This window comes from Helicoverpa zea, chromosome 3 (assembly GCF_022581195.2).
Source record: "Helicoverpa zea isolate HzStark_Cry1AcR chromosome 3, ilHelZeax1.1, whole genome shotgun sequence".
NCBI classification, from domain to species: Eukaryota; Metazoa; Arthropoda; class Insecta; order Lepidoptera; family Noctuidae; genus Helicoverpa; species Helicoverpa zea.
Window position 1 is genome coordinate 10,734,431 of NC_061454.1, and position 13,166 is coordinate 10,747,596.

Below are 13,166 nucleotides of genomic sequence, written 5' to 3' on the forward strand. Positions count from 1 at the left end.
AAAGATTAAGTCAAAATATAACGAATTGGATAGTAACAATAATTAACGGAAGTGGATAATAGTTGTAACAGAATTAAACACACATAACCGCCAACCAAACAGATCTACTAAAAAAGTATAGGTAAGTATAGGGAAGTACATATGAAATTACAGAAGGCAGTACACAGCTTTAGTACCTAAGTGCGTATCTTCGTACAGGGTATTGGCGCTGATGCTAATCGACGATTTCTTTTTCTTCCTTTATTTTCTTCTTCCAGTCTTGTGTTTTTTTTTTTATAATATACATATGTAACACACGAGCTACCAAAAACAAAGAGTGAACGAGACCACGCCGATGAAAATTAAAAAGAATTGCTATTCTCTTTGGATCCCTAATGTGATTCCGCTCCGTGGATAAACAAATTAGTGTTTCATAATTAGCGGAGTTAATACTTTAGCCTTTGTAGAAAATACCCTTGTGATGTTCCTGCATAATAAACAACATTATACCACGAAATTGTACAAAGTATATTAATTAGATAAACACAAAATGTGTTTTCGTGCGGTTAGGTATTATTCATTTTTAATCATCAGAGGTTTCTATAATTTATATTATTTTGTGTCATAAAAATAATATGTCATAATTACAAGCCCTCGCTATACCTATGTTTTTTGTATTACAGCGGTATCAGGGACGGTGTTTTATTTTCCGGATGAAGACTTTCGAAACACATTCTACCTTTGTAAGAAATTCCTCCTAACCAGTAGCTACTTGAGTTCAAATCCGTTTACCGAGACTTAGTGTAGGTTCTAGGAAATCCCCGTAAACCTTAAAGCTTTGCCAAGTATCACAATAATCTGTCTAAGCTAGGCCAAAAATGTTTGTGAGAAAGGAAAATACAGGAGCGGCGTTGTTTATTCGCAATAAGCGAGTAATATTCCTACTAGTGGCAGGTATTTTATCATAACGTGACATAATGTCGTAAGCCTCGTGAGTTTTCCATAACCCATCTAAGTGTACCCACGAGTAGCGACTACGAGACGTTTTTCATCGCAAACTGTGTCAACCGCGCAAATGGGTCGCTTTTGTACCTAGCTTTAGCACTTTAGTACTTCGCGCGGCTAGTGCCTATTCGTATGGGAACTAGCAATGGAATACTTTTCTATAGGTACCTACGCCATCAAAGCAAAAATAAACAAACTTTATAATGATGATGAAAAGACCTTTTACTGTAATAACTGCGGGTTTTATGTAAGCTGCTTAGATTTTTATTATACTGTGTGTAAATTACAAAGCGTACCCTTGGGCTATCTTCTGCTAAAAATGGCGCACTCCGTCAAACTGCTCTCGCAAAAATATAGCCAAAGTTTTGTCCAAAACCGAAAACCGTAACATGAATCCGGGCTGGAATAAATGAAAAATGGACTCGGGCGGCCAAGTACAATCTATAACTAAGCCAAAAGTCCCGTTACTTTTGAAAAATCGGAGTCCACGTTTATTTAGCATCCGAGATAAACTTGCCTTTAGTTTCAGATTTAGGTAATCTGACATCATAAACTTTGATACTTAAATAATACTGTGGCGTTAAAATGGACCCCTTTTTATTTTCTGTACTGTTAAGTAAGTGCAAAAAATGAGATACACTCACTCGATGATTGCATATCCGGTACCGGTGACTGCATATGATAATCACGTCCAACACTTTCTAGGACTAGCAAGCCCAGAATAAAATTAATCAAATAAAAATTTGTTGACGACGTCATTTTATACTAGGTACTTATAATACCTCAAATATATGATTAACACGTCTCGATTGAATTGAAAATCAACGTTATGTGATCACGAATGGTGCTCATTGATTTGATAAGAAATTACAATAAAATTCAATTAACATCACGATACAGGAACAATGCTGCGGAACTCATAACTATTTTAAGAATCATTATTTACCTGACTTTATGAGATGTTTTGGCTAGCCTGTGATTTCAATATGAAATTGTGTATTTTAAGTCCGATTAAAAATATTCAAACAAAGCATGTCCCCAGGCAAAATTATAACACTAAACTCGCCGCTAAGATATTAAACTTTAATTTAACATTGAGTGTTGCCGCTCTATAAATCTGTATTAAAACGGTATATGTTTCGATTTTCTTTATTTAGATTTAATTGAAGGAGATTTAACCATTCGCTACGGGCGGTTCTAATTATTCCGGCCTATGATTTATTATATTATCTCTACTTTTCCTTATAGGTACTTCAAATGCCCTCGTGGTTCTCTTGCCCAATTAATGTTTGTTTATATTTAATTTCATGATTCTTCACTGTACATACTCTCACCCACCATTCCTATCAATACTATCTAGTCGTGGACGTTACCATAACCAATCAATCGCATCGAACCTTTGCAATATCAAAGCCTAGGTATTTGAGTATATTTTCTCAAACTAAAGTAATAAATAAATATAGTTACTTAATATACATAGGAACACGTTTTTACACGGTCGATGGTAAGTACCTATGAATAACTTGTGTTATTGGCACCTACTAACAGAACTGATAAGCTACATAGGAACATAGGACAATAAACAGCTACATAGGATCTAGACCACGGTAAACAAGCATACTCATAACACCAATGTTGACTAAACCGGGAATCGAACCCGAGACCTCAGGTCTAGTACGGCAAGGTGGCCATTGCACCATCTAGTTGCTACAAACATGAATAAAATCCACTTTTCTGTCCAACATTAAACTAAGCGGATTAAACAGTTAAGTAGAGGTAATCGCTAAGAATGTTTTACGTAATTAGCAGATTACCTAGCTAAAAATATTCTCAGAAGAAACAAAAACAAAGATTCTTGTTAGGAGAGACGTTTTCTCGTTAATATTTTATGAGGTTAGGTCATCACACACGTCGTTTGCACAACATGCATCTCTGCAATCAGTGGATAGGAGATGACGATGAAATGACACGGTGGCTTGGAATTTCAACTTCTCAAATACAAACATGCAAACAATTGTAAATAGTGCCAATGTATTCCTTCGAGACAGACATTTTTTATTGACGGTGAATTTACTATACTCGTATGGGTAATAGTGAAAACTCACTCTATTTATCTGGGTTCTTTGTGTATTTTTTAGACTGATATTCTTGATTGCATGTAGATATGGTTTACACGTGCGTGAAATCCCAAGTGAAGTTAGGTACATTTTAACCCAGAAGAAAATTAGTTCACCGAATCTATTAAAAGTTAGGACTAAATGAATGTGTGATTCTAACCTGATTTACTGTGTTTATATGCTAATAAGTCTGTGCTAGAAAATAGGGGTTTATGTAAATTCGAGTCTTAAATAAAATCGAGAGAGATCAGAGATGTATGGTCTAAAATAATAGCCGAATTAAGCGTCAGCGAAAAAAGGTTCATTTAAAGATATGTTTTATTTTTTAAACAATGGAACCTCGAAATGGAATAAATATTAAATAGAATGCCTCAGTTTATTTTTGTACTGAATGCGCTCAGCCCAGGCAAATAATATTGGCACTCAAAGTCCTCTCACTTTCAAGTGTCAGACTGAAATGAAGCTTCCCTCAACTTATTCTTCTGAGAACGTGATATTCCTTCAGAACTTTTTATTAAGTTTTTAGTGGAAATAACCTTTAGGAAAAAACTAAGCTTAATACTCAGTGGGCTATTCTGAGCTCCTTTTATATCTTCATTAAATAATACTGAGCGTGATCTAGTAGACAGAAAGTCACTTAGTACCTATGCTACTTAAACAATCACTCATAACGACCGTACTAAAAAAATAGCAAAGTAACAAACAATCACAGCTAAAAATAAAAACACCAAAATATAAGCCCATCTTCAGAAACAACTATACAGCACGTATAGTCACGTATACTTAGGTATAAGCTCCATCGTAAAATATACGAGTGTACATTAATATTATAATCGTACGTACATTCGTGTACTTAACCATTTTTCCAGAGTCAGCACCTTCAGTTGGGTAGCGAAACAAGTTGAATGCAACGAAGCGTTTTTCCTGGATTTGCGAGCGGCGGGCAAACGTTGAGAAAACGTAAAATGCTAACGGTGAAAAACTAACGTTTACCGTTGAATCCCCGGCTGCCAGACGTGTTTATGCTCGTTCTATTTCCATCCATTTTTAAATTGAATTTTAATTTGCATGCTCGTTAGTAAATGGATGAAAAATGCAGCGTTTTGGTTTGACGTTCAAAAATTAAACGTCTTAATTCTGAAACTGTTCGCGGTCGGAGTGTCCCAACCGCGGTGAAAATTATGAACATTCATCCGTTTTGTGAACGTTGTATTTAGAAGCATTACCCAATGGCCATCTATTTTGTAATATTAGGTGATAAATGACCAGTGATCGGTGAGCGTTTGCGCGGTAATTGTGATCATAGAGTCCATTAAAGGCCACGTTAATGCTAATAGACTTGGCAAAATACTTCTGTTCTAGTCGTATGTGCGTAACAAATGCTGGTTAAGTATGGCTACAGTCTTTACTATCTAGTAGATATTGTTGTGTGCTTAGGTGTGTACAGGAACTAGGTCCACTTTATCGGGATTTGCTAAAGTAGGTATTCACTCATTAATCTGTGTGATCCATTTCTAACTCCGTAATGTGTTTTATTTAATTACAGTAATTCCATGTTTAGTTACATATTACGAGAACGTCTACACATAGATAAATACAGGACAACATAATAGCTCAATGAAAACCGCTAATAACGCTCCGCAATATTTAATTAATCACAGTCTGTCATCAAGTTTAATCTGTCAATGTAATATGTCGCACAGTGGTATTTAATTTTGTATTCACCAAAGTCTAAAAATTATATTGAATCTCAGATTCCGCTCGTTCTTTGAACATTTCAATTCAATAAGACATCTGAAGCCATGAAACATTTAGTAGCCTTTATAAAAGTCTGGCAAAGTTTAATTTGATCTGAGCTCAAAGTCCGGCTATTCAAAGATATTAAAACAAGTCAAAGGAGACTGGCCGCTTCATAAATAATAAAAATGTTATTGAAGACAAAATTATTTTGCTGAGTCGAGATACTTAATCATTCTCAGAACTTGGAAACAAAAACTAAAGACAGGGGACTGATGGGTTTTATATTTTTTACTTAGACGGTTCATTTAATTCTTCACACTTTTCAATCAAACCTAAAAATAGACATTGTTTTCTTTAAAGGTCAATGTTTTTTTTGAATCTTTTGATATCTTAGGTAGGTACCTTTACCTAAGTAAGACACAGTTATTGTTTGCTGAATGATTTTATAACACTTTGTTTTTAATAAATTAAGTTGAGTATTACACGATTTAAATTAGTAGGTAAATCCTCGCTAAATATATTAATAATATGAAATTTCATTTGCGCCCAATGAGATTTTAAAATTCAAGCCGCGTTCGCTCCATGAAAATAAAATCAACCGTGAACTTTACATTCAGGAGAGCCTCGAATTTACATTTTACGTAGATAGGACTCTTTATTTTAACTTGGTGAAAAATAATGCAAATCACCTCTTTAGGAAATCCCTGCGGATCAACGCAGCGGGGTTCTCAAGGATGCTTTTTACTAACTCGCTGAAGATGTGGATTAATATTAAGGCACCGACTGAAATTCTTGGATCCCAAGAAGCACTTTTAATAAGTATAAAACTATAGTTTACGGTTGAACCAAATGAGAGATAACCTAGAGATCTTTAAATTGGTATCAGCGTATTACGTACCTACATCGATAGGTCGATTTTTATTAAGTATAAAAACTTTTTTAATATTTTAGAACCAAAATTAATCAAAAGTTTCATTGTTTTTCAGTAGATTTTAATCACACAGACTAACGAGAATGAACCCTTATAAATACACAATTCATAAAATCTCAGTGAAATTGTGTAGCTCGCGATTTACGAGAGATAAATAATCCAAATACCTGACTAGCACTAGTCGGGTATGCGAAGTCAGTCTCTAAGGGTATGGGACCACCAGAGCGCGTGAAAAATTCAGTTCGGTCGGCAGGAATGTTTTATTTAAGGCGGTGCGCAGTGCGGCCCGTTGAAATATTTAGTAACGACCATTGAGACGCAGTGTTACCTTTCTTCGCACGACACCGACTATTTGACACCGTTTTTACCTTGGCGACATCCCTTCGCAAACGCACAGCCCTAACGAGACAGCTTTGAAGTTTTGTACAAAACCTTTGTAGGTCTAGTAAGGTTATGTTTATGTGGGACGCGATTGTTATCTCTCGTAACAAAGCTTTATGATATTATTATGTTGAATGTTTTTAATATAAATTCGTTTCGATTTATGAAAACCTCTCTCCTTTTGTATGGCGCATGGCGGTATGAATATAAGCACGACTGAATTTGTAAATACACTTCTGGACACATCTATTGGCCCACCTTAGAGTTTAGGTTTCGATGGCCCCTACCGAAATATGATTGCTAGATTGAACAAAAACTGTTGATGCAGTTTTAAACCTGATACATTTTACCTTCTTTTTCGATCGTATTGTTTTAAATTTGAATTCAGAATACCATACGACATGGAGCTACGCCTAACAAGTCGGATATGCGCCTTGTTAAAGGCAATTAATTTTTGAATAAAAAATATGTTTTATCAAATAAAGGTTTAATTTAATAACGCGTGTTGCCTCCATGGGCATCTACAACAGCTCTCATATGATTAGGCATAGAGTTTATCACCCGCTCTATGAAATTTTGAGGGATCATCTCCCATTCCTCTTCTATAGCAGTTTTCAACTCCTGCATCGTCTGGGCAACTGGCTGACGAGCCCTAACACGTCTTTTTAGCTCGTCCCACATGTGCTCAATGGGGTTCATGTCCGGGCTTCTGGCTTGCCAGTCCATAACTATGATGTTCACATCCCGAAGATATTCCCTGACGATGCCGGCCGCATGGGCTCTTGCATTATCATGCATAAAAAGGAAATTTGGGCCCACATAGTCCGCGTATGGTATCACGTGAGGTTCTAAGCACTCACGAATGTACCTTTCAGCATTTAATGTTGGCAGCCGTGGTCCTGCAACAACCTTTTTTTTTTTTTCCGACGTCAAAAATCATCAAATGACTCCACCCGCTGTGGGTTAGCAGCGGTGAGGGAGTGTTAGACTCTTACTGACTAAAAACCGTCGTGTTCCGTCATAGGCCTTTTATGTACCAGGGCCGCGGTATCTCTTTCGAACAATCCGCAGCCCCGGCAGGCCTTGGCCCTGCTGGGCTCCGCTGGGGTTGCTGACATCTCTTTGAGGAGCGCGTGGAACAACGCGCGCCGTCGACACGGGTCTGTCGTCTAAGTAGACAGAGGGACGATGAACCACCCGAACTCACCGCCCACAGACCCACGCCTACGGTGGCCGGGAGTCATCTCGCGACACCCGGCGCCCATGGTGTCTACCTGGTCCAGCGCGGCGGCCGGGATGAGAGGTGCGAACTCTCTGGCGTTCCGCCTCCTCCTTCTCAAACATGACCGCTTCGCAGAAGGAGGCGACGGCATCCCATTCCCTCTCGCCCCGGACCATGGCCTGAACCAGGGCCGGACGCGAGAGGTCGCCGCCGCCCAAAGCCTCGACGAGGACCCGGCGGTGCCCTTCCCATGCGGGGCACACCTGGACTGTGTGGTCCACCGTGTCCTCGGGGCTGTCCGCACAATGGTGACACCCGGGCGCCTCCTCACGACCGATGCGGTGCAGGTACCTCCCGAAACAACCGTGTCCGGTGAGGACCTGCGTCATGCGGTACGTGAGGGCACCGTGACTCCTCCCGAGCCACTCCTCAAAGAGGGGACTTACCACCACGATGGTGGCGTGCCCTGTCCTGCAACAACCTCAAGTTGAGTTTTGCCGCTCGCGGATATACCGCCCCAGACAGTCCATGAGCCACCGCCATAAGCAACCCTCTCTTCAAAGCAGCATTGTGCAAAACGCTCTCCCTTACGTCGGTAGACCTTCTTCCTTCCATCAATGCCACGTAACACAATTTTAGACTCATCAGAAAAAGTACACGGCTCCAATCTTGCTGTGTCGAATTTAAATGACTGCGTGCGAAATGAAGGCGCGCTGTTCGGTGGGCTCGCGTTAGTTTGGGCCCATTAGCTGGCTTGTGTGGTACCATATCGCGTTCTTTTAACCTTCTCCGAACAGTTCGATCACTCACAGATACTCCGTGGAAGTCGCGAAGTTGGTTTTGTATCTCAATAGAGGTAAGGTGACGATTTCTCAAGCTGGTCGTCACGATGAATCGATCCTGTCTTTCAGTTGTGACCCGAGAACGTGGCCTTCCTTGGCGACGAACAAAGCCGCCAGTCTCTAGGTACCTCCGATAGACATGGCTGACCGCAGATCGACTTAAATTAAGTTGAGCACTCACGTTTCTTTGGCTGTGTCCGGCCTGAATAAGTGCCACAGCTTAGGCGGCGACTTCAGGTGAAGTAGCCATAGATTATTGATAGAACCTCACCTTAATGATAAGAATAAGTAATGTTTGTTGCAAAACCAAAGATATCAATCACTTTTTCAAGAATTAAATCCAAGTAAACCAATAAAACCAAGTTTTCTCAGTACTCGATTGTTTGATATCAACAAACAGGCTCCAAATTGTCTTTTGTTTCTTTAAATTCTGTGTTCGAAATTCAAAAAAAGACTATTGAATGAAATTGTGAATGTGCCAGGTTCAAAACTGCATAAAAACTTTTTGCTCGACCTAGTATAAAATTATAGCTAGGATCAAACGAAACTGAAAATACAAGGTGGGCCAATAGATGTGTCCAGAAGTGTATTATTGAATATTAGTACAAAATATTATCTATGCAAAAATTTAAAGCTACTTAGAGGATACCTAATGTACCAATTTTGCAATGTTATTCCGCAGCGTTTAATCTAAATTATTTTTTTATTCATATCAACAAAATATAGGTACAGCATCCGTATCACCTATTTTACTGGGAGTCAATAAATAACCCCGGGCGTGTTTTACGTATACGCTTATACTGGATATAAAACGAATGATAGCCAAATGGGGCACTTTGTGGTTTCCATCTGACTTTTACGACGTGTGTATAAAATGCCAATGGTAACAAATTTTCGCAACATATACCTGACTGTAGGTACAAGATATACGACCCAATTTCATGTAAGTAGGTGTCGTTGCCAGGAGGTGTGTATGGTTATTTTTATTACCATAGAAATTGTATTTCGGGACCAGAATACCCACTCATCGATCGTCGTCCAATACTTAATAATAAATTAACTATCTACTTATCTATGTAGGTAGGTACCTACCTATACTTTATATAATTTACCTATTACCTTTCACACTGCCACATTTTTGTGAGACTCATAACGGCCAACTAATATAAGTAACAACCTATCTACTAATAGGCATAGGTAGGTCACCAATAGGTAATAATTAAATCAATAAATCACCTCACAAATAATTTTCGACATTTACACATTCTTTCATCTCGTAATTGTTCGCGCGGTTTGCCGACAGTAAATTGCGCCTACCTCAAGCCCTTTAACCGATTGAGTGGCCACTTACCTGAACAAATAAAAATAACAATGAATATTGTCGCTCCATTGATGTAACAAAGCTTTTCGGGGCCCCAGTTCCTATCTGATAAAGGTATGAGTCATTTTTTAAGCTTAATGGTTTCCACCGAATCGAAAATGAACTTATTTTCTTGGCCCTTAAGTAACGTATTTTAATGTGTCCACGAAAGGCTGTTTACATTTTCCAGACCTTCGTTTTTCACTATCATAATTGCTAGTCGTGGAAATCTAAAATTCTTCCTTTGTAATAGGTCAGTAACTAGGTAGCTACCTACATCCCAAAAACACGATAACTTTTCTCTCTTGCAATTTCATATTTACCTCACAATAATTAAATGTCTAGTAGGGAATTTCCGATCTAATTATTGGCTTAATTAAATTTAAATTAGATTGGTTAAAAAGCTACAAGATAGGTGGCCCGGAGCGAGCACAGCGGAGCGTAGCACATGTGCCTAAACCCAATCATGCGGGTTATTGGGCGGCGACCTGTGCCCTAACGGGAATCCATGACTGGCTACCGAGGTAAGAAGCTGCTGTGTATCACATTTTATATTACGTTGTTAGTATTTTCCTAGGATGGAATTTAATTATTCACTTCGTAGCTATGTATAATTCAAGCTGAAGTTTTAGTAAAAAGGTCGTCATCTGTCTAATTATGCATAGGTACCTCGGGATCGCAAACCAGAGGAGTTAATGAGACCACACAATGTCAAGAAATTGACCTCTTACCTTAGCTAACTTAAACGAATACCGTAGAAAGAGAGGATTTGTCATTAAGTAAATTTAAATTTAGAAGGAGTAGCGGTCATGTTAATTAATGCCAGAGGGACCGCAATCCCTCCATCAAACACTGCGCACAAATTATCCACATAAGGGATAATCTGAATGGCCAAGTGAACCGCAGCAATCACGATCTCTCCGAGCAAAACCGTCTACGTCAAACCAGCATCCCTCTTTAGTATTCCCGCACATCAGATAAGCTCGTTCATCTAAACCGTACGTAATCATTTTCATGAAAAGATTTTTATATCTGATGAGGTTTAGCTGAGTGAAACGAAACTGATAGGTATAGGTACTCGTCTTTACCTTATTGAAAAGTACTCATAGGTGATCCTTCATGTATATAGTTTAATTCATTAAGTTCTGAATAAAGTTTCATCAAAAATACGAAGTTGTTTTATTAACAATTTGTTCTGTACAGCGACGTGTCCTACGTGCAATGAAAAATACATCCGGTATCGTACCATACGGTCGTCGGGCTGATTAAATAACAGTGTACCGGTGCATATCGCCTGATGACCGGCAGCCGGACGGTATTACATTTTACGCCAGCCGTATAACGGGAAACTCATCCGAAACGTTACGGTCACTAGCTAAGTAACTAAACTGTGCTCTGGGGCTCGCTTCAAAGATAATTCGAGTTCCTAGGGATATTTGATCGCCAGTAATTAAGTCCATTTTCCGAGAAGAGGTAACAACGTCAATTATAGCGGAGTTATTAGAATATAGTGAGGTAGATGTCTCTTATATACCTACCGCTCCTGGGTGAACATGGACGTAGGTAGTAGGTAGGTACTATGATTAAGATTAATGAGTTACCACACATGAGTAATATGTCTGTCTCTTAACTTATTATCTAAGTACAAATGTTATATCTTAGTAAGGACAAAATATTTGTTGGAACGTAGATTATAGATCGCATTTATTTTCTTTTAGGTGATGGTAATATAGATAATTTACTAGCCTTTGTTGGCACCTTACTACTTAGGTACTACTTACCTACCTTACGATACGATTAGGGCACCATTTATTTTTACTTAGTTATTTTTGTACTCTCAAAAACTTCGCCGTTGTACAAAGTAAAATACAACAAACTGACATTTAGCTATGAAAATCTACATAAGACCCAAGTGAAAAGCAGATTTGTCTAGGTAAGAGTGACGTAATCGCCTCACTTTATTTACGACTTGGGTACTTTCAGCTCGAACAGGGCGCATTATTAGCTCCAGGTCTAAATAAAAGTATCACAAAGCAGCTTACGAGGTCGCAACCCGTTCAAACTTTTACCTTTAAAAGAATAAACAGAATCACATAACAAACCAAACTTTTCCTCTGAAACTTTTTAAATGTGTAAAGTTCATTTCTGGCAGTCAAACAAATTGGAATTTTTAAAGCGCTGCGTGCACCTACCTTTTGTAGGTAGCTATATGTACCTACATTGGTATGTAGGTATGTATCGGTACCTACAATATACAAAAATATATAGGTAGATTACCAGAGGTACCATTAGGTAGGATATGATTTTTGGCTTCTGATATCCTTCCTATCCATCTATGCCGGCCAGTAAGAACCAATGTTTAAACTAATACCTACCCTGCCTTGTGGCCTCTCCTTAATAATTTTCCTTAATCCAAATACCAAATAGTATAGGTAAAAATAAGAAAATAGGAGTGCCGATGCGTTTGACTCCACCCCGCTCTCCCAAAGAGACAATTTCTAGCTGTGCAATGTGCATGCAATTCGCAGTTGCGATCTGCCAAGCGGTTAATACTCCTAAGTATAATACCTACTAGATAATTGCACCAAACTAAAGTGTCGCTGTGCTAATTACTGTACGAACAGGGAACAGATTAGTTTTTAGTCTACTTGGTACGTTTGGAGGGAATGATAGTGTGTGGCCTGGTCACCATAGTTTTGCTTAAGTTTGGTAATGCAGGGTATTTAGGTGCCTATACCTAATAGCTTTGTCATGCATTGGTGCCCTGAAACTTGACAGACGCGTGTTCAGGAGAAAGAAAAGTAAAAGACTGGTCTTTTTAGCAAACATAAAAATAGAACATGACCCAAGAATCCCAAGCATTAAAATTGGAAATTACCAGGAACAACTTTGGTCGTTTTAAGTTCCAATTTGTTCACTTAAGATAGCTGCTATTACCAAGACGAATACTATCTTTTGAACCACATTGCATTGAATGCCGTAATTGGTAATTATCTCGTGAGTTACTACAGCATTTTTGCAGCTTACGCTAGCACTAAGTAGGTGAATGCCTTCCTACCTCCCTCCTTATATCTTTATGATCTGCTGAAATGAGAACGAAATGGGTACCAACGTGTTTTCTAGATAGGTAGGTTGTCGCCTGAGTAAGCATTTGAGACAACTAACGAAGTTTTAACCTCTGATGAAAAAAGAGGGGTGCTTTCAGTTTGACCGTTGTGACTGTTCGTAGCACAGTGGCTCTTAAACGAACGGCCAGTTTTTTAATCGATTTTTTTATGAAAGCTGGTGTAAACATTTTTCACCAAAATCGGCTTGGCCGTTTTAGTTTGTCAGCAGAACGGCAGGGATCTCGGATAATATGACATGTCGCATTTCGTTCCGATGCGATAAAAGAGACATAAAAACTAAAATAATGTTTAATTATTTCAAAGCCCGGCGACGCCAGAATAAAATCGACCTTGCTGCTCATCGTTTATATCAATGCATTATTTACGAAACAAACTTTCTCAAGTTAAGGTCTAGAGTTCTCTACAAATCCCGCAAACAAGCAGAAAGTTTGAAACTCAACAGATGCGGATGAGACGTGATT